At 54.9% G+C, this 7614-nt stretch overlaps 1 pseudogene across 1 annotated transcript; it reads right to left on the bottom strand.

The window, feature by feature from the left end:
* Positions 1–6424, bottom strand: LOC307197281 (annotated as a pseudogene). The gene is made up of 7 exons (XR_013831780.1): positions 5892–6424; positions 5606–5729; positions 4055–4226; positions 3621–3717; positions 3441–3495; positions 3065–3169; positions 1–294 (listed from the first exon to the last, which is right to left on the bottom strand). The product of XR_013831780.1 is annotated as an uncharacterized misc_RNA (transcript).
* Between the last annotated feature and the right edge of the window lie 1190 nt (positions 6425–7614).

The raw sequence follows: 7614 nt of genomic DNA, 5'->3' as shown, positions 1-7614 counted from the left end.
CCACCTCTTGGGGTTGCAGAGAGCCCGTGGGACTGCACGGCCCCTGGGTAGCGTGGCACGAGGAAGGAACCACCAGGGGAACTTTATTCATTCTCCTGCCGTGGTCTGTACAGAAGAGGTTATGGGTCCCTCTGGTGGGGCGTGGACTCTGCGCTGCCAGGGTCATTCTCTGATTCATCTTTGGGTCTGGGCACAGGCTGGAACTTGAGCAGGACAGGCGGGGTGAAGATGGAGGCCTTCACAGATGGGGATAGCATCTCCTCGGTGCTGGCAGAACCACTACAGGCTGAGGGCCTGTTCAGGAAACACACAAGACATGGGTCCATGAGGGGGACACGGCACACAGGGCCATCAGAGGAACACACGACAAAACCCAGGCTGTGGGATGGCTCTCGATACATTACTGCTGCTGGAAATCCCTCCCATGGATGTTTGCTCAAGGCTGTTCACTGCAGCAATGTTTGTGATTGTGTAAACCTGGAGACAATCCAAACGTCCATCAGGGAACAGCTAAAAAAACCATGGTACAGGCATGCAGTGGACTATTCCACAGCTGTTTAAGGAACAAAGTTGGTCTGTACATCCCAGCAAGTAAAGACACCCCAATGGTACAGTAATGGAAAGAACAAGTAGCTGAGAAGTACGTGCAGTATGATCCTGATTTGATTTAAAAAATTAACCAATGTATTGGGACTCATATTTCATGTATTCATTTCTATACTGTGACCTTTTTTCCATAGAGTATGTTATGCTTTTGTAAACTTTTAGAAAACAATTTAAAATAACCCATTTTGGGGGATAGTGCCAAGACAGCACAGCTCACTCAGAAAGCAATACATAACAGGAGGCTAAACATTGTCCCCATTAATGAAATATTTCAACAAGCAAGGGTAGTTGAATAAATGATGCTCCGTCCACACAATGGGGTGAGTATTCTGCATCTATGATTACTGGTGAATTTCTAGGTATTTTTAATGACAGGGAAGCAACATGTTCCAGAATTGGCTGCAAAACTGCTCACAGGACGCTCCTGATTACGTGACAAACTACTACCTGTGCACGTACACTCGTGTCCATGGGGAACACCTACAGTGAAACAGGGATATGTGCCAACAATGGTTATTTCTGACCTTGGGAGTGAGAGTGATTGGTGTCTTTTTTGGGTAGTTTTCAAACTGTCTACAGTAACTAGATCCTGTTTCAGAATCTGAAAAATGGTAGTGCTTTTGAAAACTGTTCCTACCCTTTCCCTTGTAATTTCACTTCTGGAAATTCATCTTGAGATTCAGGGACAGCTTAGCACATAAAGATAGTGATGCCAGGGAATTCCCTGGCGGTCCAGTGGTTAGGACCCCACATCTCACTGCCAAGGGCCCAGGCTCAATCCCTGGTCAGGGAACTAAGACCCCACAAGCCGCGCAGCAGGTGCAAGAAGGGCATGTTGACCTTCACCCGTTTTCTCTGGAAGTGGGAGATAACATATTTATGCCCACCGACCACACGCATAGACACACACGCATGCACACACACACGCTGAGTGAGGGTACCGCACATGCTGGACGTCTGTCACACGGCCAAGGAAGCTGACCAATTTATGGTATGGTTTCATTTATATAAAATGTCCAGAACTGACAAACCTATAGCGACAGAAAGTAGGTTAGTGGCTGTCTAGGGCTGAGGGAGAGGGAGGGCCAAATAGGCAGAGGACTTTCAGGGCAGGGAAACTATTCCATACAACACTGTAATAGTGGACACATGTCATTATACATTTGTCCAAAACCATAAGATGTACGTCACCAGGAGTGACCCTAATGTGAACCACGGACTTTACATAATGACACGTCAATGTAGGTCATAGTTTGTATTAAAGGTCCCACTCTCTGGCAGATGTTGATCGCGGGGGAGGCTGTGTGGGGAGGGCAGAGGGATATGGAACTCTCTGTACTTTCAGCTCAGTTTTACTGTAAACCCTAAACTACTCTAAAAAATGAAATCTATTTGAAAATTTTAAAAAGAATGAGTACTGCTACAACATGGATGAACTGCAAAAACATTAACCAACTGAAAGGAGCCAGATACAAAGACCACATATCTTACAATACCATTTATAGCAAACGTCCAGAACAAGCAAATCTATAGACAGAAAGTGCTGAAGAGGGGCGAGTGGAAGAGTGAGGGCTATGGGTTTCTGGGGTGAGGAAAGTGTGCTAAAATTAATCGTGGTGATGCATTCATAACTGTGAATATACCAAAGACCATAGAATTGTGTGTTTATTTATTTATTTATTTATTTATTTAATCATTTTTGGCCACACCGTGCAGCTTGCGGGATCTTAGTTCCCCAACCAGGGATGGAACCTCAGCCCCCTGCAGTGGAAGCACAGAGTCCTAACCACTGAACTGCCAAGGAAATCCCAGGAATTGTATTTGTTAAATGGGTGAATTATACCATGTGAATAATACCTCAATAAAGCTGTTTTTAAAAAAAGTCATCTGATGCAATGAAGCAGCCAATCCAAATACTCAATGATGTGGGAAATACTTGACAAAAACGGTAATAAAAAACCCATATTCAGGGGCTTCCCTGGTGGCGCAGTGGTTGAGAGTCCACCTGCTGATACAGGGGACGCGGGTTCGTGCCCCAGTCCGGGAAGATCCCACATGTTGCGGAGCGGCTGGGCCCGTGAGCCATGGCTGCTGAGCCTGTGCATCCGGAGACTGTGCTCCGCAACGGGAGAGGCCACAACAGTGAGAGGCCCGCGGACCGCAATAAAAAAAACAAACAAAAAAACCCCCATATTCAGTAAATCCCTGCTTTGCAAAACACACATGTAGATAAAGCACGGGGCTGCCCACAGCTGATTGAATCGTTCCCTTCTGTTGGCCTCTGGGCTGTTTGTTTCTGGTTTCCCACCAGCACAAACACTAGGAAGGGGAAGCAACTTTCCAGCACACCTGACGACATTAGGGTCCATCCTGGAAGTGGGAGCGACCATCACACTGAATATCCTTCCAGCCCTCATGCACGCTGCTCAGAGGCCAGACGGTTCGGGGGCACACTTACCAGGGGAAGCCAGGGCAGTGGAGCTTGTGCGCATTGTTCCTGGCCAAGTTCAAGAAGTGAAAGCCTCCAGGATTGAGGACCAAGGGGGTCAGATCGACTACGCGGCTGCAAGACAGGGCGGGGCAGGGGACACACTCAGCTCTGGGCTCCTCCAGGGCAGGGGGCGCCTCCCCAGCCTCGGGGGGTACGGGGGCTCCGTACACAGGCAGATCTCTGAGCCCCAACTCCTCCCCAGGACCAAGAGGGGAAGGACCACTCAGGATTGTGGGATGGATCCACTACGAGAGGGGAGGGAATCATAGCCCAGCTGGCACACAGCAGGCTCCCCCAAACCCTCCCGTCTCATTTGCCTCGGGCCCAGGATAAATCCTCCCACCTCTTCGGGTTCGATGACAGGCCAGTCCAGTTCAATTTTGCTTCAGACCTCGAAACTTCCAATTACTCCATCTTCAGCAAACAAAAGAAACTTTAGGACAAGGGTGGGATCCTCATCGTGAAGAGAAACACCTTCTCCAAGAACTATGAGAACGATGTGCCTTCCAGTCAATCAGCAAACACATCAGGCTCATCCTCGGTGCCACCTGGAGCTTGGTGTTAGGGGGATGGGGCCCGGCGTGCGGGCTGGGAGCCAACAGAGGAGATCCCAGCCCCGCCTGGGGGACAGGTGACGGATAAGCGGGAGTTAGGAAGGGTAGGCGAGTCGGAAGAGCACTGCAGAGGCACTTAGAGGGTGGCCTGGAGAATGACACCCACGGGGAGAGGCAGGTTTCAGGCGTCCCCTGGAAGCCCCGGGATTGCAGTGAGTGCACTGAGGCCAGGCAGGCGGAGCCCTGTGCCTCCCCCAGCCCAACTCTGCAAGCAGAGCAGCCCCCTTTCATCTATCTACTGCTGCCTGCAGAGGAAGTTCTGGGAACCACTGCTGTGGGCCCGGGCATCGCTGGGGTGCTTCTGAGCAGGGGGTTAGAGGCTGCCCCTCCCAGGGCCACTGACCGATGTGCTGGGCAGCGGAGGGAAGGGGCCAAAGACCCTGGGCAGAGTGTAGACAGAGGTTGACGGGGCCACCGTGGAGGCCATGGTGGTGGCAGGCACGGGGAGGTCGACCGGTCCCACAAGAGGATGGGTTCTGGTTTCTTCGGTTTTCGCTTGCTTCTCTTCTTGGCATCTGGGACAGAAGGTGTCGGTGATCACCTATCCCAAGGCCCGAACAGGTTGGGGGGGCGCCAAACACAGGCCCTCCAACAAGGAGGGAGGCAGGCCCACAAAGGGCACCACTACTGACAGGCACGAACACACGCCACCTCACTGGCCCCAAAACCGCCCCACAGGGAAACGGTACTTTTGTCTCTATCTTACGAGTGAAGTGGGAAGCTCGAACTATACAAGGCCCATGCAGGGGCCACGCCAGGCTGTCTGCCTTCCAGGACAGAATTTCACAGGAAGTGATGGAGTGTCACCGCCAAGGAGGGCTGGGCTTGGCCCGAGCAGGTTGGCCTGCCACCCACTCTCCCAGGCATGGCACAAAGCCCTGGAGCCTGCCAGCACCCCAGTGGGTTGTCCAGTCCCCAGACAGTGAGCCCACCGAATACACGCAGCCCCGGGTCATCCTGGGGGTGCGCAAAGGGTGCATGGGGAGGAAGTCTTGCAGAGGTGGGCTTGGGGAGGAACCTAAGGCCTGCACCTCCTCTCTCCTGTTCTGATGAGTCTGGGTCTTTCTACTGTTCAAAGCTGGGTCCCACCAGCAAAGTAGGAGGTAACAAGCCCCTCCTGCAGCCTCTCAGACGGCTCATCTAGAGTGAGATAAGCACTGCCAGGGAGCACTGGCTGGAGGCTGAGCACCAGCCCTGGGTCTCAGTCCAGCTCCACCACACCTGTGTGGCCTACACAGGCCGGACAACCTCCCCGGGCCTCCATTTCCTCTTCTGTAAAACAGGGATAAATAACACCACACCAGCATCTTGGGAGACCACGGTAAGAGCTACACATGCTGTGGGTCCAGCTGTTGGATGAAACGGTGCTGTGGGACCCCCCCCCCAGATGAGCTGGGCCCCCCGATGTGAGGCGAGACAAAGAAGCCCAACACCACCATCCATCCCTGAACACGGACACTCCCAAGGACCAAATCCAAACCTCATCAAGGCTTTAGAACGACTATCCAAGAAATAACAGGCAGAGGGGGAAGAGCAAACACACCAGTGGACCCAGACAACAGATACAAACCCATCGAGTGGGTCCCCCAAAGGACAACACAGTTCTTTAGTCCATAGCATCGGGGAAAAGTGAGGGCATCCCGCGTCAAAAGGAACTTCAAAAGACGAGGCCAGAATCCCCACCTGCCACCCTGTGTGGCCACTAATGAGGTCACCTCTCATTTCACTCTCCCAGGGCCCGGGGTGTACACGAATTTGCCTCCCACCCAAACAGTATGCAGGCCTTGCCGAGCCCTGATTGACAGACCAAGCGTAGATAGCCTTCTGTGGACCACCGGGGAGATGTGAGTCAGGTCAACCAGGCCGCTCGAGCCCAGCGCGGATGGAGCCTCACCCTGGGAGTATAAGTGCACGCGGTGGATGCGCCTCTTGAGCTGCTCCAAGCGCTGGTGCATCTCCAGGGCGCCCATGCTGTTGCAACAGTTCAGCTCCCCCTGGACGGCACACGAGACCTTGGCCTGCGACGACAGCGGGAGAGGAAGGGAGGAGGAAGCTGGACGGGTGAGCCGCCTAGCCGGGGCCGCCTCCTTAAAGTCCCCTACCAGCAGCTCAAGCAGGACGGACACCGGCGCCCCGCCCCCACCTCGGAACCCCGGAGCCCCGCCCTCCCGGGCCCGCACCCAGAGGAAGGACAGGAGCCCACGCCCCTCGCACTCCGCCTGCTTGCCCTTGCGCACCACCCTCTCATCAGCGCCGGGTTGCGGTCGAGGCTAAGGAAGAGGAGGCGCAGCGCGCTCTCAGTGTAGGTCGCCGCTTGCCTCTCGAAGTCCTCCTCGGGGATGAGCTGGCAGAAGGTCACACTCTGCGGGAACTCGCTGTCGAACTCGTCCAGAACCTCCATTCTCGAGGGCTTCGGCTGCCCGGCTGCCTGGGGGCGGAGCGGCCGTCGGGGCGGGGCCCCGGACGCGCCCACTCCACCGGCCCCAGGAGGGGAGGAGGGAGACCCCCCCCCCCCGAGGGCCAGAGCTCGGGTCACTATCCAGGCGGGGCCACCGGGGTCCGGGCGCGCCCATCCTACCGCCCAGGTCAGGGAGAGGAGGGGTCGGCCCCAGAGGGCCAGGCCCGGGGACGCACCGTGGTCCCCTTTCCGCCGCGCCGCGCCTACGCAGGATCCCTCCGCGCGCGCCGCCGCACGGACAGCTCGGGCCAGTCTCGGGAGACCGCGGGCCAATCCGCGCGAGACAGCCGCACGTGACAATGCCCGCCGCTCTGCGCATGCGCCTTCACGCTTCGACGGGGCGGACGGCGGGACGCAGCTACCCCTGGCGGAGGCCCATACCCCGGGGTCCCGCCCGTGGCCAAGCCAATTCTCACAACTTCTTTGAGGCGCTCGGCCCCCGGCCGGACTCCAGTACCTCCCATCTTGGCTGCTCCCCTCCTCCTCACCGTCTGTAGACAAGGCCCCAAGAGTTCTTTCTGCCCCCAACTCCTCTAGCCCCGGACTTTTCACGCTCTTCTGACTTCCTCTCCCGCTTCTATCCCGTCTCCTCTCCTCATGAGGGTCCTGTCTTTACCATACCTTCTTGGACATCTTACCCACTTCTTAGTCCCAACCCAGAACTGACTTTAACCCCAAGTCCCTTGAGTTACAGACCCACATCTAAGTGTCCCCAGGGGACGTTTCCTGGGCATCTCACGCTCAGCACATCCGAATTGGCATGCAGCTTCTTCCCTTCCACCCAGAAATCTGCTTCTCTTTTCCCTCTACTACTTGGTCAGTGGCCGACCCCACCATCCACCCCTGCTGCTGATGAGGGGGTGTGCCCTGGACTGCTTAGTTCAGGTCCCCTCCTAACCCAGCCCCCTCTCCATCAGCCCTGTGATCCATGGAGTGCACCTGAGATTTTTTCACTTCCTACCACCAAACGGCCAGCCCCAGCTCTCCCCAACACAAGAGGTGGCATTCACTTCCTCTTGCTTTGATGTCACAGATCAAGATGGACACAACCAAAAAAAAAAAAAAAAGATGGACACAACCAAGGAGGGAGAAGGTATGGCCTGTGCATCTCGCCTACAGGTGCAGGCAGACTCAGATACACCTGCATCCAAATCTCTGCCACCATTCTGCCACCTGCCCCGGGCAGGTGGCCCCGGATGTGAGGCGGGGCCCATATGACTTACAAAATCAGATTTGACTTTAAAATACATAGTAGGTGCCTTTTTAAAAACAGGACAAGCATCCTCTGAGAGGTCGGGCAGACCCCTGATTAACACCCCCATCATGTTATGCTTATAATACTTTACACTTTTTCTGTTTATTTGGATTTTTAAAGTGTATTGTGCCAGGTACTGCCAAACTACATGCTCCCTGCCTTCAGGGGCTCCCTGTTTAAAGAGGGCTTC

This window comes from Stenella coeruleoalba, assembly GCF_951394435.1.
Source record: "Stenella coeruleoalba genome assembly, chromosome: 14".
Classification (NCBI taxonomy): Eukaryota; Metazoa; Chordata; class Mammalia; order Artiodactyla; family Delphinidae; genus Stenella; species Stenella coeruleoalba.
The sequence above is the reverse complement of the archived record's forward strand: the minus strand, read 5'-3'. Positions and strand labels throughout refer to the sequence as shown.